This window comes from Loxodonta africana, chromosome 10 (genome assembly GCF_030014295.1).
Source record: "Loxodonta africana isolate mLoxAfr1 chromosome 10, mLoxAfr1.hap2, whole genome shotgun sequence".
Taxonomy (NCBI): domain Eukaryota; kingdom Metazoa; phylum Chordata; class Mammalia; order Proboscidea; family Elephantidae; genus Loxodonta; species Loxodonta africana.
The window spans coordinates 50,454,328-50,468,788 of record NC_087351.1 but is presented as its reverse complement, the minus strand read 5'-3'; positions in this window follow the sequence as shown (position 1 = coordinate 50,468,788).

The window sequence follows — 14,461 nt, the reverse complement described above, 5'->3', positions numbered from 1 at the left end:
CAATGTAAATGGTGACTATACACATGGACCTTGCCAAATGGAACACACAGAAATCAAATTGATTACATCTGTGGAAAGAGACAATGGAAAAGCTCGATATCATCAGTCGGAAAAAGGCCAGGGGCTGACTCTGGAACAGACCATCAACTGCTCATATGCAAGTTCAAGCTGAAACTGAAGAAAATCAGAGCAAGTCCATGAGAGCCAAAATATGACCTTGAGTACATCCCATCTGAATTTAGAGAACATCTGAAGAATATATTTGACACATTGAACACTACTGACTGAAGACCAGACGAGTTGTGGAATGACATCAAGGACATCATCCATGAAGAAAGTAAGAGGTCATTGAAAAGACAGGAAAGAAAGAAAAGACCAAGATGGATGTCAGAGGAGTCTCTGAAACTTGCTTCTGAACATCAAGCAGCTAAAACAAAAGGAAGAATTGATGAAGTAAAAGAACTGAACAGAAGATTTCAAAGGGTGGCTCAAGAAGATAAAGTATTATAATGACCTGTGCAAAGAACTGGAGATGGCAAACCAAAAGGGGAGAACACACTCAGTGTTTCTCAAGCTGAAAGAACTGAAGAAAAAATTCAAGTCTCGAGTTGCCATAGTGAAGGATTCCGTGGGGAAAATATTAAACGACACAGGAAGCATCAAAAGAAGATGGAAGGAATACACAGAGTCATTATACCAAAAAGAATTAGTCAATGTTCAACCATTTCAAGAGGTGGCATATGATCAGGAATCGATGGTACTGAAGGAAGAAGTCCAAGCTGCTCTGAAGGCATTGACGAAAAACAAGACTCCAGGCATTGATGGAGTATCAATTGAGATGTTTCAACAAACAGATGCAGCGCTGGAGGTGCTCACTCATCTATGCCAAGAAATATGGAAGACAGCTTCCTGGCCAGCTGACTGGAAGAGATCCATATTTATGCCTATTCCCAAGAAAGGTGATCCAACCAAATGTGAAAATTATAGAACAATATCATTAATATCACACACAAGCAAAATTTTGCTGAAGATCATTCAAAAATGGCTGCAGCAGTATATCGACAGGCAATTGCCATAAATTCAGGCCGGTTTCAGAAGAGGATGTGGAACCAGGGATATCATTGCTGATGTCAGATGGATCCTGGCTGAAAGCAGAGAATACAAGAAGGATGTTTACCTGTGTTTTATTGACTATGCAAAGGCATTCAACTGTATGGATCATAATAAATTATGGATAACGTTGCGAAGAATGGGAATTCCAGGACACTTAATTGTGCTCATGAGGAACCTTTATATAGATCAAGAGGCAGTTGTTCGGATAGAACAAGGGGATACTGATTGGTTTAAAGTCAGGGAAGTTGTGTGTCAGGGTCGTATTCTTTCACCATACCTATTCAATCTGTATGCTGAACAAATAATCCGAGAAGCTGGACTATATGAAGAAGAACGTGGCATCAGGATTGGAGGAAGACTCATTAACAACTTGCGTTATGCAGATGACACAACCCTGCTTGCTGAAAGTGAAGAGGACTTGAAGCACTTACTAATGAAGATCAAAGACCACAGCCTTCAGTATGGATTGCACCTCAAGGTAAAGAAAACAAAAATCCTCACAACTGGACCAATGAGCAACATCATGATGAACAGAGAAAAGATTGAAGTTGTCAAGGATTTCATTTTACTTGGATCTACAATCAACAGCCATGGAAGCAGCTGTCAAGAAATCAAAAGATGCATTGCATTGGGCAAATCTACTGCAAAGGACCCCTTTAAAGTGTTGAAGAGCAAAGATGTCACCTTGAAGACTGAGGTGCGCCTGACCCAAAAAAAAAAATGGTATTTTCAATCACATCATATGCATGTGAAAGCTGGACAGTGAATAAGGAAGACCAAAGAAGAATTAATGCCTTTGAATTGTGGTGTTGGTGAAGAATATTGAATATACCACGGACTGGCAAAAAATGAACAAATCTGTCTTAGAAGAAGTACAACCAGAATGCTCCTTAGAAGCAAGGATGACGAGACTGCATCTTACGTACTTTGGACATGTTGTCAGGAGGGGTCAGTCCCTGGAGAAGGACATCAGGCTTGGCAGACTACAGGGTCAGCAGAAAAGAGGAAGATCCTCGATGAGGTAGATTGATACAGTGGCTGCAACAATGATCTCAAGCATAACACCGATTGTAAGGATGGCTCAGGACTGGGCAGTATGTCCTTCTGTTGTGCATGGAGTTGCTATGAGTCAGAACTGACTCAACGCCACCTAACAACAACATATATAAAGACCTGGTGCTGCAGTAGTTAAGAGCTATGGCTACTAACCAAAAAGCGGGCAGTTTGAATTCAGCAGCTGTCCCTTGGAAACCCTATAGGGCAGTTCTACTCTGTCCTATAGAGTCACTATGAGTTGAAATAGACTCAACAGCAATGAGTTCTCTATATGTATGACAGATATTAGCATATATATACACGAACACACATTTATATATATATATATATTTTTTTTGCTGGTTAGAGTCTTCTCTGCCTTTCTTTTTCTAGCCATGGAGTTGCCCCAGGGATAAGCTTTAATCCGTGAGTTATGAATGTGCATCCATCATTGGGGCATGTTTTATGGAGCATGCATTGCACTCTTTAGTGAGGAACCTTGAACCGTAAACTGAAAACGTGGAGCTGATAGAAATTTTGATAGGTTTCATCTAAAGTGGTGAGAATAGATCCAGTTACTCGAGTTTATATGGAATGTAAAAGGATTTATGAAGGGTTTTTAATTTTTTTCTAGCTTTCCAGGCTAAATAAAAGATCTGTGAAAAGTTAGTTGGAAAGCTGGCCTTAATCAACTTATTTTCCCTCAATAAATAGCTCTGTGGGAGGCCAGGATGTTGGTAGGAGCAGAAAGGGAAAGAAAAGGAGGCAGTGTGGTATATCAAAAAGGGGTTGCACAACTTGTCAGAGCCGTATTTTTATGACTTTCATTGGAAGTATTCTTCCAAAATTAGGGCCACTCCTCTGTGAAAAATACAAAGAATTCAAAGGTGGTATCCATAAAAAAAATTTTTTTTTTTTTTTTTATCCAAGGATACTTGCTTTTAGTGAAGCCCAGGTATTAAATGTTTATCACAGATATCTACAAGGTCCACACAAGGAATATAAATGCATGAAGCAGACCAAACGGAGACTGTGGTGAACTGAAGAGCAGGGCACAGGTCCCATCTAAAAGCTGCAGCCACTACCCAGGTCCAGATAACTGCTGGAAGGTAGACCAGTGGGACAAGTATTGCCACATCTGCTGATTTTTCAAAAGAAGTGAGAAATTTGTTTTTATTTTCCTGTGAAATCAACTGATTTTAATAAGTAGGCAGCTACATTTTTTAATATAATTGTATTTATTTTGTTGTTGAGAATATACACAGCTACTTTGGATATCTTATCAGGAGGGATCAATCCCTGGAGAAGGGCATCATGCTTGGTAAAGTAGAGGGTCAGAGAAAAAGAAGGTGGCCCTCAACAAGATGGATTGACCCAGCGGCTGCAACAATGGGCTCAAGCACAACAACACTTGTGAGGATGGCACAGGACCAGGCAACGTTTCTTTCTATTGTACATAGTGTCACTATGAGTCAGAACTAAATTGATGGCACCTAACAACAACAACAAAACATACACATATTCAACAGTTTGTGCATTTAACATTTGGTGGCATTGATTATATTCTCTTTTCTGAGCTGTTCCTTCCCCATTAACATAAATTCACTTCTCCCTAAGGTTCCTATGTAATCTTTTGAGCTGCTGTTGTCAACTTGATCCCATATAGATAATAACTGCATGTCATGGATTGTATCATATTCCCCCAAAATGTGTGTCAACTTGGCTAGGCCATGATTCCCAGTATTGTTTGATTGTCCACCATTTTGTCATCTGATGTGATTTTCCTATGTGTTGTAAATCCTATCTCTATGATGTTACTGAGGCAGGATTAGATGCAGTTATGTTAATGAGGCAGGATTTAGTCTACAAGATTAGGTTGTGTCTTAAGTCAATCTCTTTTGAGATATAAAAGAGAGAAGAAAGCAGAGAGATGTAGGGCCCTTATACCACCAAGAAACAAGAGCCAGGAGCAAAGCACGTCCTTTGGACCCGGGGGTCCTTGCTCTGAGAAGCTCCAAGACTAGGTGAAGATTGATGACAAGGACCTTCTCCCAGAGCCAACAGAGAGAGAAGGCTTCTGCTAGAGCTGGCACCCTGAATTTGGGCTTCTAGGCTCCTCATTTAAGCCATCCATTTGTGGTATATCTGTTATAGCAGCACTAGGTATCCAAGACATTACATTTTTAAAACATTATGTAAACAAAAGAAAACATGTCTGTTGGTCATCAAATTATCCCCTCTGAATCATCGTGAGAAATGTCAAATACTGCTGTGTGTATCCATAAGGTGCTTTGCAAAGCAAAACCCATGAACAGCAAGGATAGCAATAGTTCACTCAGCAGTCCCAAGGCTGATTCATGGCTCAGCGATGTCTTCTAGAACACAGCCCCTTTCCATCATCTGTTCTCTCATTCGCAGCATGTGGCATTTTGTTTTTAGGTTTGCACATTCTTTTCTTAGGTCTGCTGTAACTAATTACCACAAATAGGGTGCTTATAATATCAGAAATTAATTATCTCGCAGTTCTGGAGGCTCAAAGTATGAAATCAAGGTGTCAGGAGGCCATGTTCTCTCTGATGTCTGTATGAGAAAATTCTTCCTTGCCTCCCCCTAGCTCAGTTGTCAATGTCTCTGTAACCAAGTTTGGCATCAGCTTCGTTCTGCAGGAAACTTTTGATTGATGAATGTTTATGACTTAGGTCATATTTATTGGTAATGAGTATTTTAGGGCAGCAACTCTTATCATCTGTCTAGATTATTTCATCTGAAGAAGTCTTACTGCTATTTCTCTTTCCTACATTTTACCCTGTCTAGAAGTCTCATAAATCCCCTTAGCTGCTCTGTAATTTTCAAGCCCAAATAACAGAAGCTGAATTTTAACTATTTCACCTCATCTTCCTCAGGCCTCAGTCCTGTTGCCCTAGCTATTCTGAGTCGCCTATACCTTTGACAGATTTCAGTGATGGTCTAGAAAGGCAAACCTTTTCCAGGGTCAGTTTATTTGGACAAAATGACTTTGGATTCCTGTCTGCAGTTATTTGTTTCTTCTCTCTAGACTCCAGCAAAACAGCAGATACTGAAAGAATTTCATTAATTAGACACGATGAATTTGTCAGGGAAACTAGAGCTCTAATAAACAAGGCAACATAAAGACAGGATAACGTGACATTTCTGAGGGAAAAGAGAACTACTAGGTCACCAAATCAGGGAAGAGGACCATGATATAGTATTAAATGTAGACTCTAAGCAGTGATGAAGGACTTCAAGTTTTTAAAATGCCAGCTTCTCCTTTGTCTGTGGACATTATCTTTTTCTCTCTCAGTGGAGTATTTCTTATTTTCATCTCATAGGCAGAAGTGAATGCCATTGAAATGCATGAGGAGTCAGGGAATTCAAAGTGAATTCAAAGTGTAATTAATAGAAATTACTCTGTCAGTCTCCTGAGTCCTACATTTTCTTTCAAAAGATAGTTTCCAATCCTCTGTAAATAGAGTGGACACCGCTTAAGGAAATAAAATAGAAGTAAAGCTTTTTTGATTTTTAATCACTATAATCAGTTCCAACAAATCATTTTTTTTTCCTGTTATGCGCAGAAAACAGTGAGTGTGTGTTCAAAGGTACTTTTTCTAGGCTCCGTAGTCTGATAAAAATTCTAGCATTCTTGCTGTCCTCTCTCTGAATGAGTTGGAGGAATGCCACTGAGCTCACATTCTCACGCTTCTGTTTCCCTTCCTGTTGAAGGAACAAGAGCCTCTTCAAAGGAAAGCAGGACTCCTCACATGTTTGTGCATATTGGGAGGCTAGGATATTTCTTACTATATTGATCCCTTTTTCAGCACATCTTAGGTTGTAATCCTTTGAGGCTACAAAGAAGAAAAGAACTTTCAGAAGAGTATCTCCCAGGAAAGTGTGAGTAGTTGATGAAAGAAAATGCTATACACCCACTTGACATCCTTAGTAGACCTGCCTGGTGATCTGAGACAAATGCAAAGAACACTTACGTACGTTTTGAGTCTCTGTACTTCACATGAAATTTAGCTACAGAAATTTGGGAATTTCTGACTTTTTTTGCGTAAAAGCAAATTCCAAACCAAATTCTTAAATTCTTAAGAGCATATTTCTTTTCTCAGTAATTTCACCCAGGGGAATTTATCCTGAATATCTAATTAGAAAGAGAGGAAGAAAGGGAGGGAGGGAGGGAGGAAGAATGAATTAAGGATGTACATAATATTTAGGCATGGCAAGAATGTTTGTGGCAGGATTGTTGATAATAGATAAACTTACTTTTTCAATTATAAGGGAATGTTTAAAGAAAATATAGACCATAATACTATTTAATATTTTTTAATGATGTATACATAAAAACAGGCTCATAATAACTAAAAAGTTAGAATAAACTGGTACTAATAGTATAATCCATATATAGTATATATTATATATGATGTTTATTTTCTTTAATATGAACAAAACCATGAAATGATATGAAATTTCAGTGGTTATTTTTTCTGTGTAACTGAGAAAATACAGTAGTGCTATTAAGTGAATTATTCTTTATCACTCACGACAGCATTTGGAAGACAATGGTTCATGTTTGCATGTGATATTATTTATTAATTCTATTGCCAGCGTTGAGATTCCACTCAGGGGCTGCTTACAATAATTCAGTGATCCCTCTGGGGGTCTGAGGTTCTCAGGTTGGGAACCAATAATTTACTTCAGGACGTTCTGCATGTTATTTCAAGTACCTTGGTTTAATCATTCATGGGTATTTCTTAGCTATAAATTTCATTTTTGACATTAAATTTCCTCTTCTTAAGCAGGTGGGAAGGAACTATTGTTTTCCTGGGCTCAAGAGTGAGTTGTTTCTTTTTATTTACAACTCTTAAGTTTTCTGAGTCTATTCCCAACTTTTCTTCCAGCCGTGGCTGTCAAAATTTCAAGAATCCTTCAAAGCCCACCTAAAACTCACCTTCTCCATAAGTACCCTGATCCCACATTCCCTGAAACTCTTTTATTCTCTCAACTATTCTTTGCATTTCCCACCTCCATATCTATCAGATTATCTCGTATATATTAAATCTTTAATACTCTTGAATTAGTTATTTGACAGTTACAATAGCTATGAGAAACCTCAGTGATCAATTTAAAGCAACCCCATGAAGAGCAATCTAACAAATTATGATATTAATAATATCCAAATGCAATTGCTGCTTTAAAAATAACACTGCATTTATTTTAATTGGTTGCCATCTTGTCAATTCTGACTCATCCATCTGCGTGTGTTCGGAATAAAATTGTGCTCCATAGGGCTTTCAGTGGCTGATTTCTCAAAAGTAGATCACTAGGCTTTTCTTTCGAAGTATGTTTAGGTGCACTCAAACCCCCAAACTTTCAGTTAGCAGCCCAGTGTGTTAACAGTTTGACCACCCGGGGACTCCACGTGTTTTTTTTTTTTTGGAGGTACTTTAATAAATAATACTTTCTAATGATATCCTATTGACTGAAATACTATTCTGTGTTTTTGGCATTAATGAAATGCCTATTTTAGAATTTTTTATTCTACAAGGACCCTATCTCTGTAAGTGTTATGTATGGTGTTTTAAAAATCTAGAAGGGGAATCTATCGATATTTAATAAAACTAGATGCTGTTATTACTTGGAGAAGGTCCAGTGGTTGACTTTACAACCATTATTCTGAAATTCACCTTATTTCTTATAGCTTCTGGGCTAAAATTATTCATGTCTGAAATCTACTTTAGTGTTCACCCAGCGAAATTAAAGTTTAAGAGAAATGGAGCAGGAGATCCCACTGCTTAATCATAAAAGTCAGAAAAAAATGTGGCCCAACATCCTTTTTTTTTTTTTAATAACAGATGCATAATCACTTTTAATTAAGAGAATCCTTTTTGTCTCCCTAAACTCCTTTCATGGCCTGCATACCTATCTCACACGTATTCTTTCCTTTTTAATTTTTGTGTTCTTGCCACTAATGTGCAGCTTTCTTATCCAGCAATGTCATCTACCCATTTCCTTCAGGACAGCACAGCCCAATCCAAGTCTCTTGCTAATAACACCATCTGAACACCTTATTATGAGATTCTGAATTTGGCACTCAGGCTGAATTATTTATGCAAAGCTGATAAGACACAAAACACATGGTTGAGTTTTCTGAGGAATTTCACTACTTAACACCTCCGCAGGCTGAATCCTTTAAACATCATTTGTACTAAGCTTTCTTTATTCCATTTATGTTTTGGAAAATGGTACCAAAAAAAAAAAAAAGAGGAAAGCAGAGAATATGTTTATAGCTCTCAAGCATTCGTATATTCTGTAGATTAAGTAATATAATCAGGTGACTATGGACTTATGTCAAATTCTTGGGATCTTTCTTACTCAGAACTAAGAACTGAAATGATATTCCATCTCATTTGTCCCTCTAATCTTTTTATTCTGTCAAGATTGTCCAGAGAACTTTGAATCCTAAACATCATCGAATCTTCCTAATAAGTATCACTCTCACTTTTACTCCATTTGTTTGGAAACAAAGATTTGTTTCTATGATAAGCAGATTGTAATTTAATATTATTCCCAGGATAATTTCCTCTGCAGCGTTTGCCAAATCCTGTGAAACAGTGGCAAACAAAACTTATATTCACATTTTAAATGTGCAAATTTTAACATGGTATTATTTAATACAATGTGGATGTGATATGTGTGATCTTTGTCAAAAATATACTTTTTTCTTAATATAATAATGACCATTTTGCTGCTTCTATACACTAAAAAAAAAAAGAAATTTTTTTTATACACTAATCTAATTTTTAATTATTGTTAGAATTGATCGTTCTCTTGGGTAAGCGACAACCAATATTATTTATTGGGTAAGCTGCAAACAATATAAATGCATTGTATTGGTATATGACTAATTCATTTAAAATTTATTTGTTTAAGACAAATTTAATTATGAATTTTCCTATATCAAATTGCTATAATCATGTCATTTTTTCAGTTTAAGCTTCTTTCTGGTTCAATAATATGGAGATTCAAAATTTATTTTAGACCATTTTGGTATAATTCATGACACTTGTGTTGTCAATTACTAAGTGGAATCCTAAGAATAAAAATTTAGACCACAGGAAAATACGGTATTCAGTACAAATTTGCTCCTTACTTTTTTAGCTGGGGTTGTGAATGTCACAAATAGCCCAAGATAAGGCAGCAGTGATTGATAGTAGTCTTTTGGGGGGAACATGGTAATGGAAAGCTGATAAATGCATCCTTCCTTGGTTAGAAAGGGAGAAATGAGAGAACATGTGTGCCTTATATTTTTATAACCATGTAATTGCTTAATACGCTAAGGAGATGATATAGCTTAATTCTAATCACAGTAGGCTACTATATTCAGATGATCATAGAAAAATCTATGTGTTTGGAGCCATTTTGATTTCTTTTTGTATTTAATTTTTAATAAAATATTTCAAACATACAAAAATATAATATCTACCCCGTATTTCCCAGATTAACAAATTTTAACATTTTGTCATATTTGTACCCGATATCTCTCTCAAAATACAATTTTAGAGCTACAACATAAATCCTAATCATTTCATCACTTTTCTTCCTCCCCCAAAATAATCACTCTCCTGGAGTTGAAATCTGTCATCCCCATATTCACTTTAATGTTTTTCTTTTCCATTTATATTTGTATCTATAAACAATATATACTATTGCTGTAAGTTTTAAAATATATATGTTGTTGTTGGGTACCATCAAGTTGCTTCTGACTCACAGTGAACCCATGTGACAGACTAGAACTGCCCCGTAGAGTTTTCTAGGCTGTAATCTTTATGGGAGCAGGTTGCCAGGTCCTTCTCCTGTGGAGCTGCTGGGTGGGTTTAAACTGCCAACCTTTCAGTTAGCAGCCAAGCGCTTAACTCTTTGCACCACCAAGGCTCCTTTATATTTAATTATGTGTACGTTTGTATGCATGTATAGTATTATTCTATATGTATCTCTTTTGTATTTCTTAGGTGTGAATAAACCCATATATCCATTCCCTTACAGGTGGGTTTTTTTCTTTTTTCTTTTTGCAGTACAACAGTGAACAGCTTTTCTCAAGTCTGGATTACAGGCAGGGACAGATTACCCAATAAGCAAGGTAAGCATGTGGTTAGGGAATCAACAAAATAGAAGCATCAATTGTCCAAAGCAAAGAGCCATAGATGCCAAGCAGGCAGGACACAAGGAAAAGTGAGCACAGCAGTGAAAGAGAACTGGCAGGGCACTAAATGAAACTGATATGGGTTCCAACTAGTGAGAAAGTGCCGGCCGGAAATAAAGTCCATGCAAGGTCAAGAGGGTGCCCACCCTCAAGTTTGTTTAAGCTATGAGGTCCTTACCACTTCGGCACCTTTGTTGACATCTGTCTCCTATGGCCCCCTCCTGTGTAATTGAAACCCCTTTTTTTTTTATCTAGGTGAGTCTCTTGGGAGTATACATTTCTTTCTAATAAACAAGCAGTGGGGTGTGCTGTGGGGTCTAACTCTTGCTACATTTACCCAATATGCAACTGGATCCAACATGAGTGGTTACTGGCAAGGACAGATTATATTAATAGATAACAGGTCTCTGGTTCATTTTGAGAGGACTGCCTTGTACATTCACATTTGCTGATTCAGCACGTCCAGCCAAGAGGGCAGCAGTGCTCTTTGCCATGACACAAACACACAAGGATATGCTCTTGCACACATCCTGGTAAACAACCAGTGGGAACTCCAGTCCCAGATGATGCACAAAAGTGAGGGAATTAGAATAAGTTGACCATTACAATGAATTCAGTCAAGTTACTTTTTAACTACATAGCATTTAAGTGCAGAGATGTGTCCTAAGTTTTGTAAACAATAATATTTACAACTTTATGTTTGGCGTATATGTGGACACAATCTAGCATATGTTTAATATAAGGCTAACATGAGTAATAATTTAATACTAACATAGAAAATGTCCAAAAATACTGGAAATGCTAATATATATCTAACATGAAAAGTTTTAATTTATTTATCAAGTGAGGTTTGTTTTTTTATTGCCTGTTGCTATGGGACACAGTGCATGATAACCCATTGCTATCGAGTCAATTCTGACTCACAGTGCTTGATGTTACTTTGTATATGCTAATAAATGGAAACCCTGGTGGTGTAGCGGTTAAGTGCTATGGCTGCTAACCAAAGGGTCGCCGGTTCAAATCCACCACGTGCTCCTTGGAAACTCTATGGGACAGTTCTACCCTGTCCTATAGGGTCACTATGAGTCGGAATCAACTTGATGGCACTGGGTTTGGGTTTTGGATGCTAATAAACAAGGTATTGGGCACATTCAAACCAAAACCAAACCTGGTACCATTGAGTTGTTTCTGACTCATAGAGACCCTATATAGGACAGAGTAGAGCTGCCCCATAGACTTTCCAAGGAGCATCTGGTGGATTCGAACTGCTAACCTTCTGGTAAGCAGACGTAGCACTTACCCAGCAGGGTTTCCATTAGGCACATTAGCTGACAAAAAATTCAATATTTTTTTACTGTGCAAAATACGTTTCTGTTTTGCAACAATGAGTGTGTTTCTAAATTCGTCTTCCAAGAAAGCAACAAAGGGCATAGATATACCTGATGAAGAATGCATGAGGGTATACAAGAAATTAGTGGACTTACTCTGATGACTGAAAAACAAACCTGTATGGAGAAGTGTGACATGTAAGAAATTCTTACATGAGAACTAAGTTTACAGATTCAGGAAAGACAAATTTTACTCACGTAGGCATCTATGATTCCATCAGAGAAGATAAAATACAATACGTAGTTCCCAATATTGAAATTGCTTTACACGAATTCCTAACTGTAATGATCACAAACTGCCCAATGAAATGCTCATTTTCGTCCCTAAAGATACTCAAAAACCCTCAATGTACAGCAGTGATTCAAGAAAGACTTGATTCATTACCCGTATTATGTATAGAAGTAAATACTGTTCAGCAGCTTAATTGTGATGAAATCGCAGAAGAATTTGTAAGAGCGAAGAATAGAAAAAAAGTTTTTAATTATAACATGTTAGAAATGAAGTATCTAAAAATAAAATGCAATCATTTGTTGTAATATTTGTTTTCTGATCATTAAATTTTATTTTATGACCTTTTTTTCATTTGTTCATTTATAATTATAGCGTTTATTAAGAAACAAGCTTCGAAATTGAAGTATGAGACATTTAAAGCAAAATTGGTGAAGGTCAATTTTTCATTTGTGGGAGATCAACAGAATTTTACATTGATTATTGAAACAACTAAGCTCACTGACTCATTTTCTTTGTTGTAGCATATGTGGAATATTTCCTTTGTAGAAAATATGGTATATAGTAAAAATCTTAGTGCCCCGCATCCACTAACAATTTTATAATCCAGTTCATCTCATTCTGCTAAAATAGCATATTGCCATTTTTGCATTCAATTGCTAACATAGTCGCATTTAAAAAGAAGTTACATCAAGGATAGCTAAGCACACATGCACACACACACACACACTCACACATAAGTATGTATAACTCACATATCCCATTCAGTGTGTGAGTAAGCAGAGAAGGGGGCACCACAGATTATCAATGTTTATAGCCCTCGCAAACCTTAATCCAGCCCTGATTACAGGTATTCAGAGAATCAGGGTTGGGGGATTTGATTTCAAGGGACTGTCTGCATTCTGCTGGGGAATCAAAGCATGATTCTGTGCACACCTGTTTCTACTTGAATCTCCCATTTTAATTTCAACCTATGAATGGCTTGGCTAGTCCGTATTAAATTTCAAGAAGAGGACTACACATTTTTCAATTAAGTGCTGTACTGTTACTTTACACACTTAGAATGATAACCATGGAAAATGACTTTTTTCAAAGTTAGTGCTTTATAGGCCTGTTCTCTATTATTTTAATTGTGATTTTCCAATATGTTACATCAGCACAATTTGTATTCATTTCTTAAGACCTGTGATAAAGCAAAGAAGTTACATAATTTACTTGAAGGAGGGAAAACTATTTGTTAGTGAAGGTCATTTAAAAGGTATAGGAAAATAAATGAGCTTGAGGCAATTTTATACAATTTTATTAAGGTTGATATTACTAAAAAGAACAAAATTAACTCAACCAAAAATTTTTCACTGGATAAACTTAAAATACCTTCGATTCAATACATTCTCATATATAAGAGTATTGAAAAAATGCATCCTCCCTGACCCTCACACTGGCTAGCTATAGTTGGTGAGAAGAGCTATCAGAAACCCAAGGAGGGTGGAAACTCCCTGCCCCGTATGCTCAGAGAGAACAGCTGTATACCCAGCCGTCTAGCCCCAAGAAAAGCATGGTCATGGGGTGGCAGCGGACTACTGCTGTGTTTTACTATCAGCCTCTGACTAAACCAAAAAACCAAACCTGTTGCCATGGAGTCGATTCCGACTCAGAGCGACCCTATAGGACCCAGAGTAGAATTGCCCCATAGGGTTTCTAAGGAGCGGCTGGTGAATTTGAACTGCCGACATTTTGGTTAGCAGCCGAGCTGTTAACCACTGTGCCACGAGTGTTTTGCCCACCAATCTTACCTCTGAGTGGAAGACCTGGGAGGTATTTCGAAGGAGATAGTTGACCCACCGTTCAATTTGAAGTTAATTCTTACCACCTTTCATTATCCTATGGATCAGCTAGATATGCTGTATTCTTTCCTCTGCAATGTAGAATGTATTTTTAAGAAAAGAGGGGACAGGGTAGACCTTCAGCAGTATATCCTTTGTTATGTCAACAGGGGAAAAGACATTGATGACCTCAATCCAATCTGGAAGGGTAATTTTTTAAGACAAAATTTTAAATAGATGTAATCACTCACTTCTGCCAAGTGGGGAGATATTCTTTAAGCCATGATGTAAGTAACCCATACGGGACTAAGAAGTTTTGTGGCATAAAAACAAATCCCACGAAGAGGGAAGGAATGACTTTGCAGTGAGACCCATGGTTCTTCTGATAGCGAGGCCCGAAAATACAAATTTCCTCTGTTTCTGCATAACTATAACTACTGAATTAGCTGTGGTGTTTAGATTTTAGGAAGAAAGACTGTCTTGGTGATTACATCTTTGATTTCCTAGAACATACTTAAGGTATAGGGTATAAGGTATACTTAAGCTTTAAAAAATGTTCCAGGATGTCACTGACGCCCCTCCTCCCCCCCCCCCCCCCGCCCGGCAAAGCAAACTAGTTACACAACTGTTGATTTATTAGAATCCTATTGTA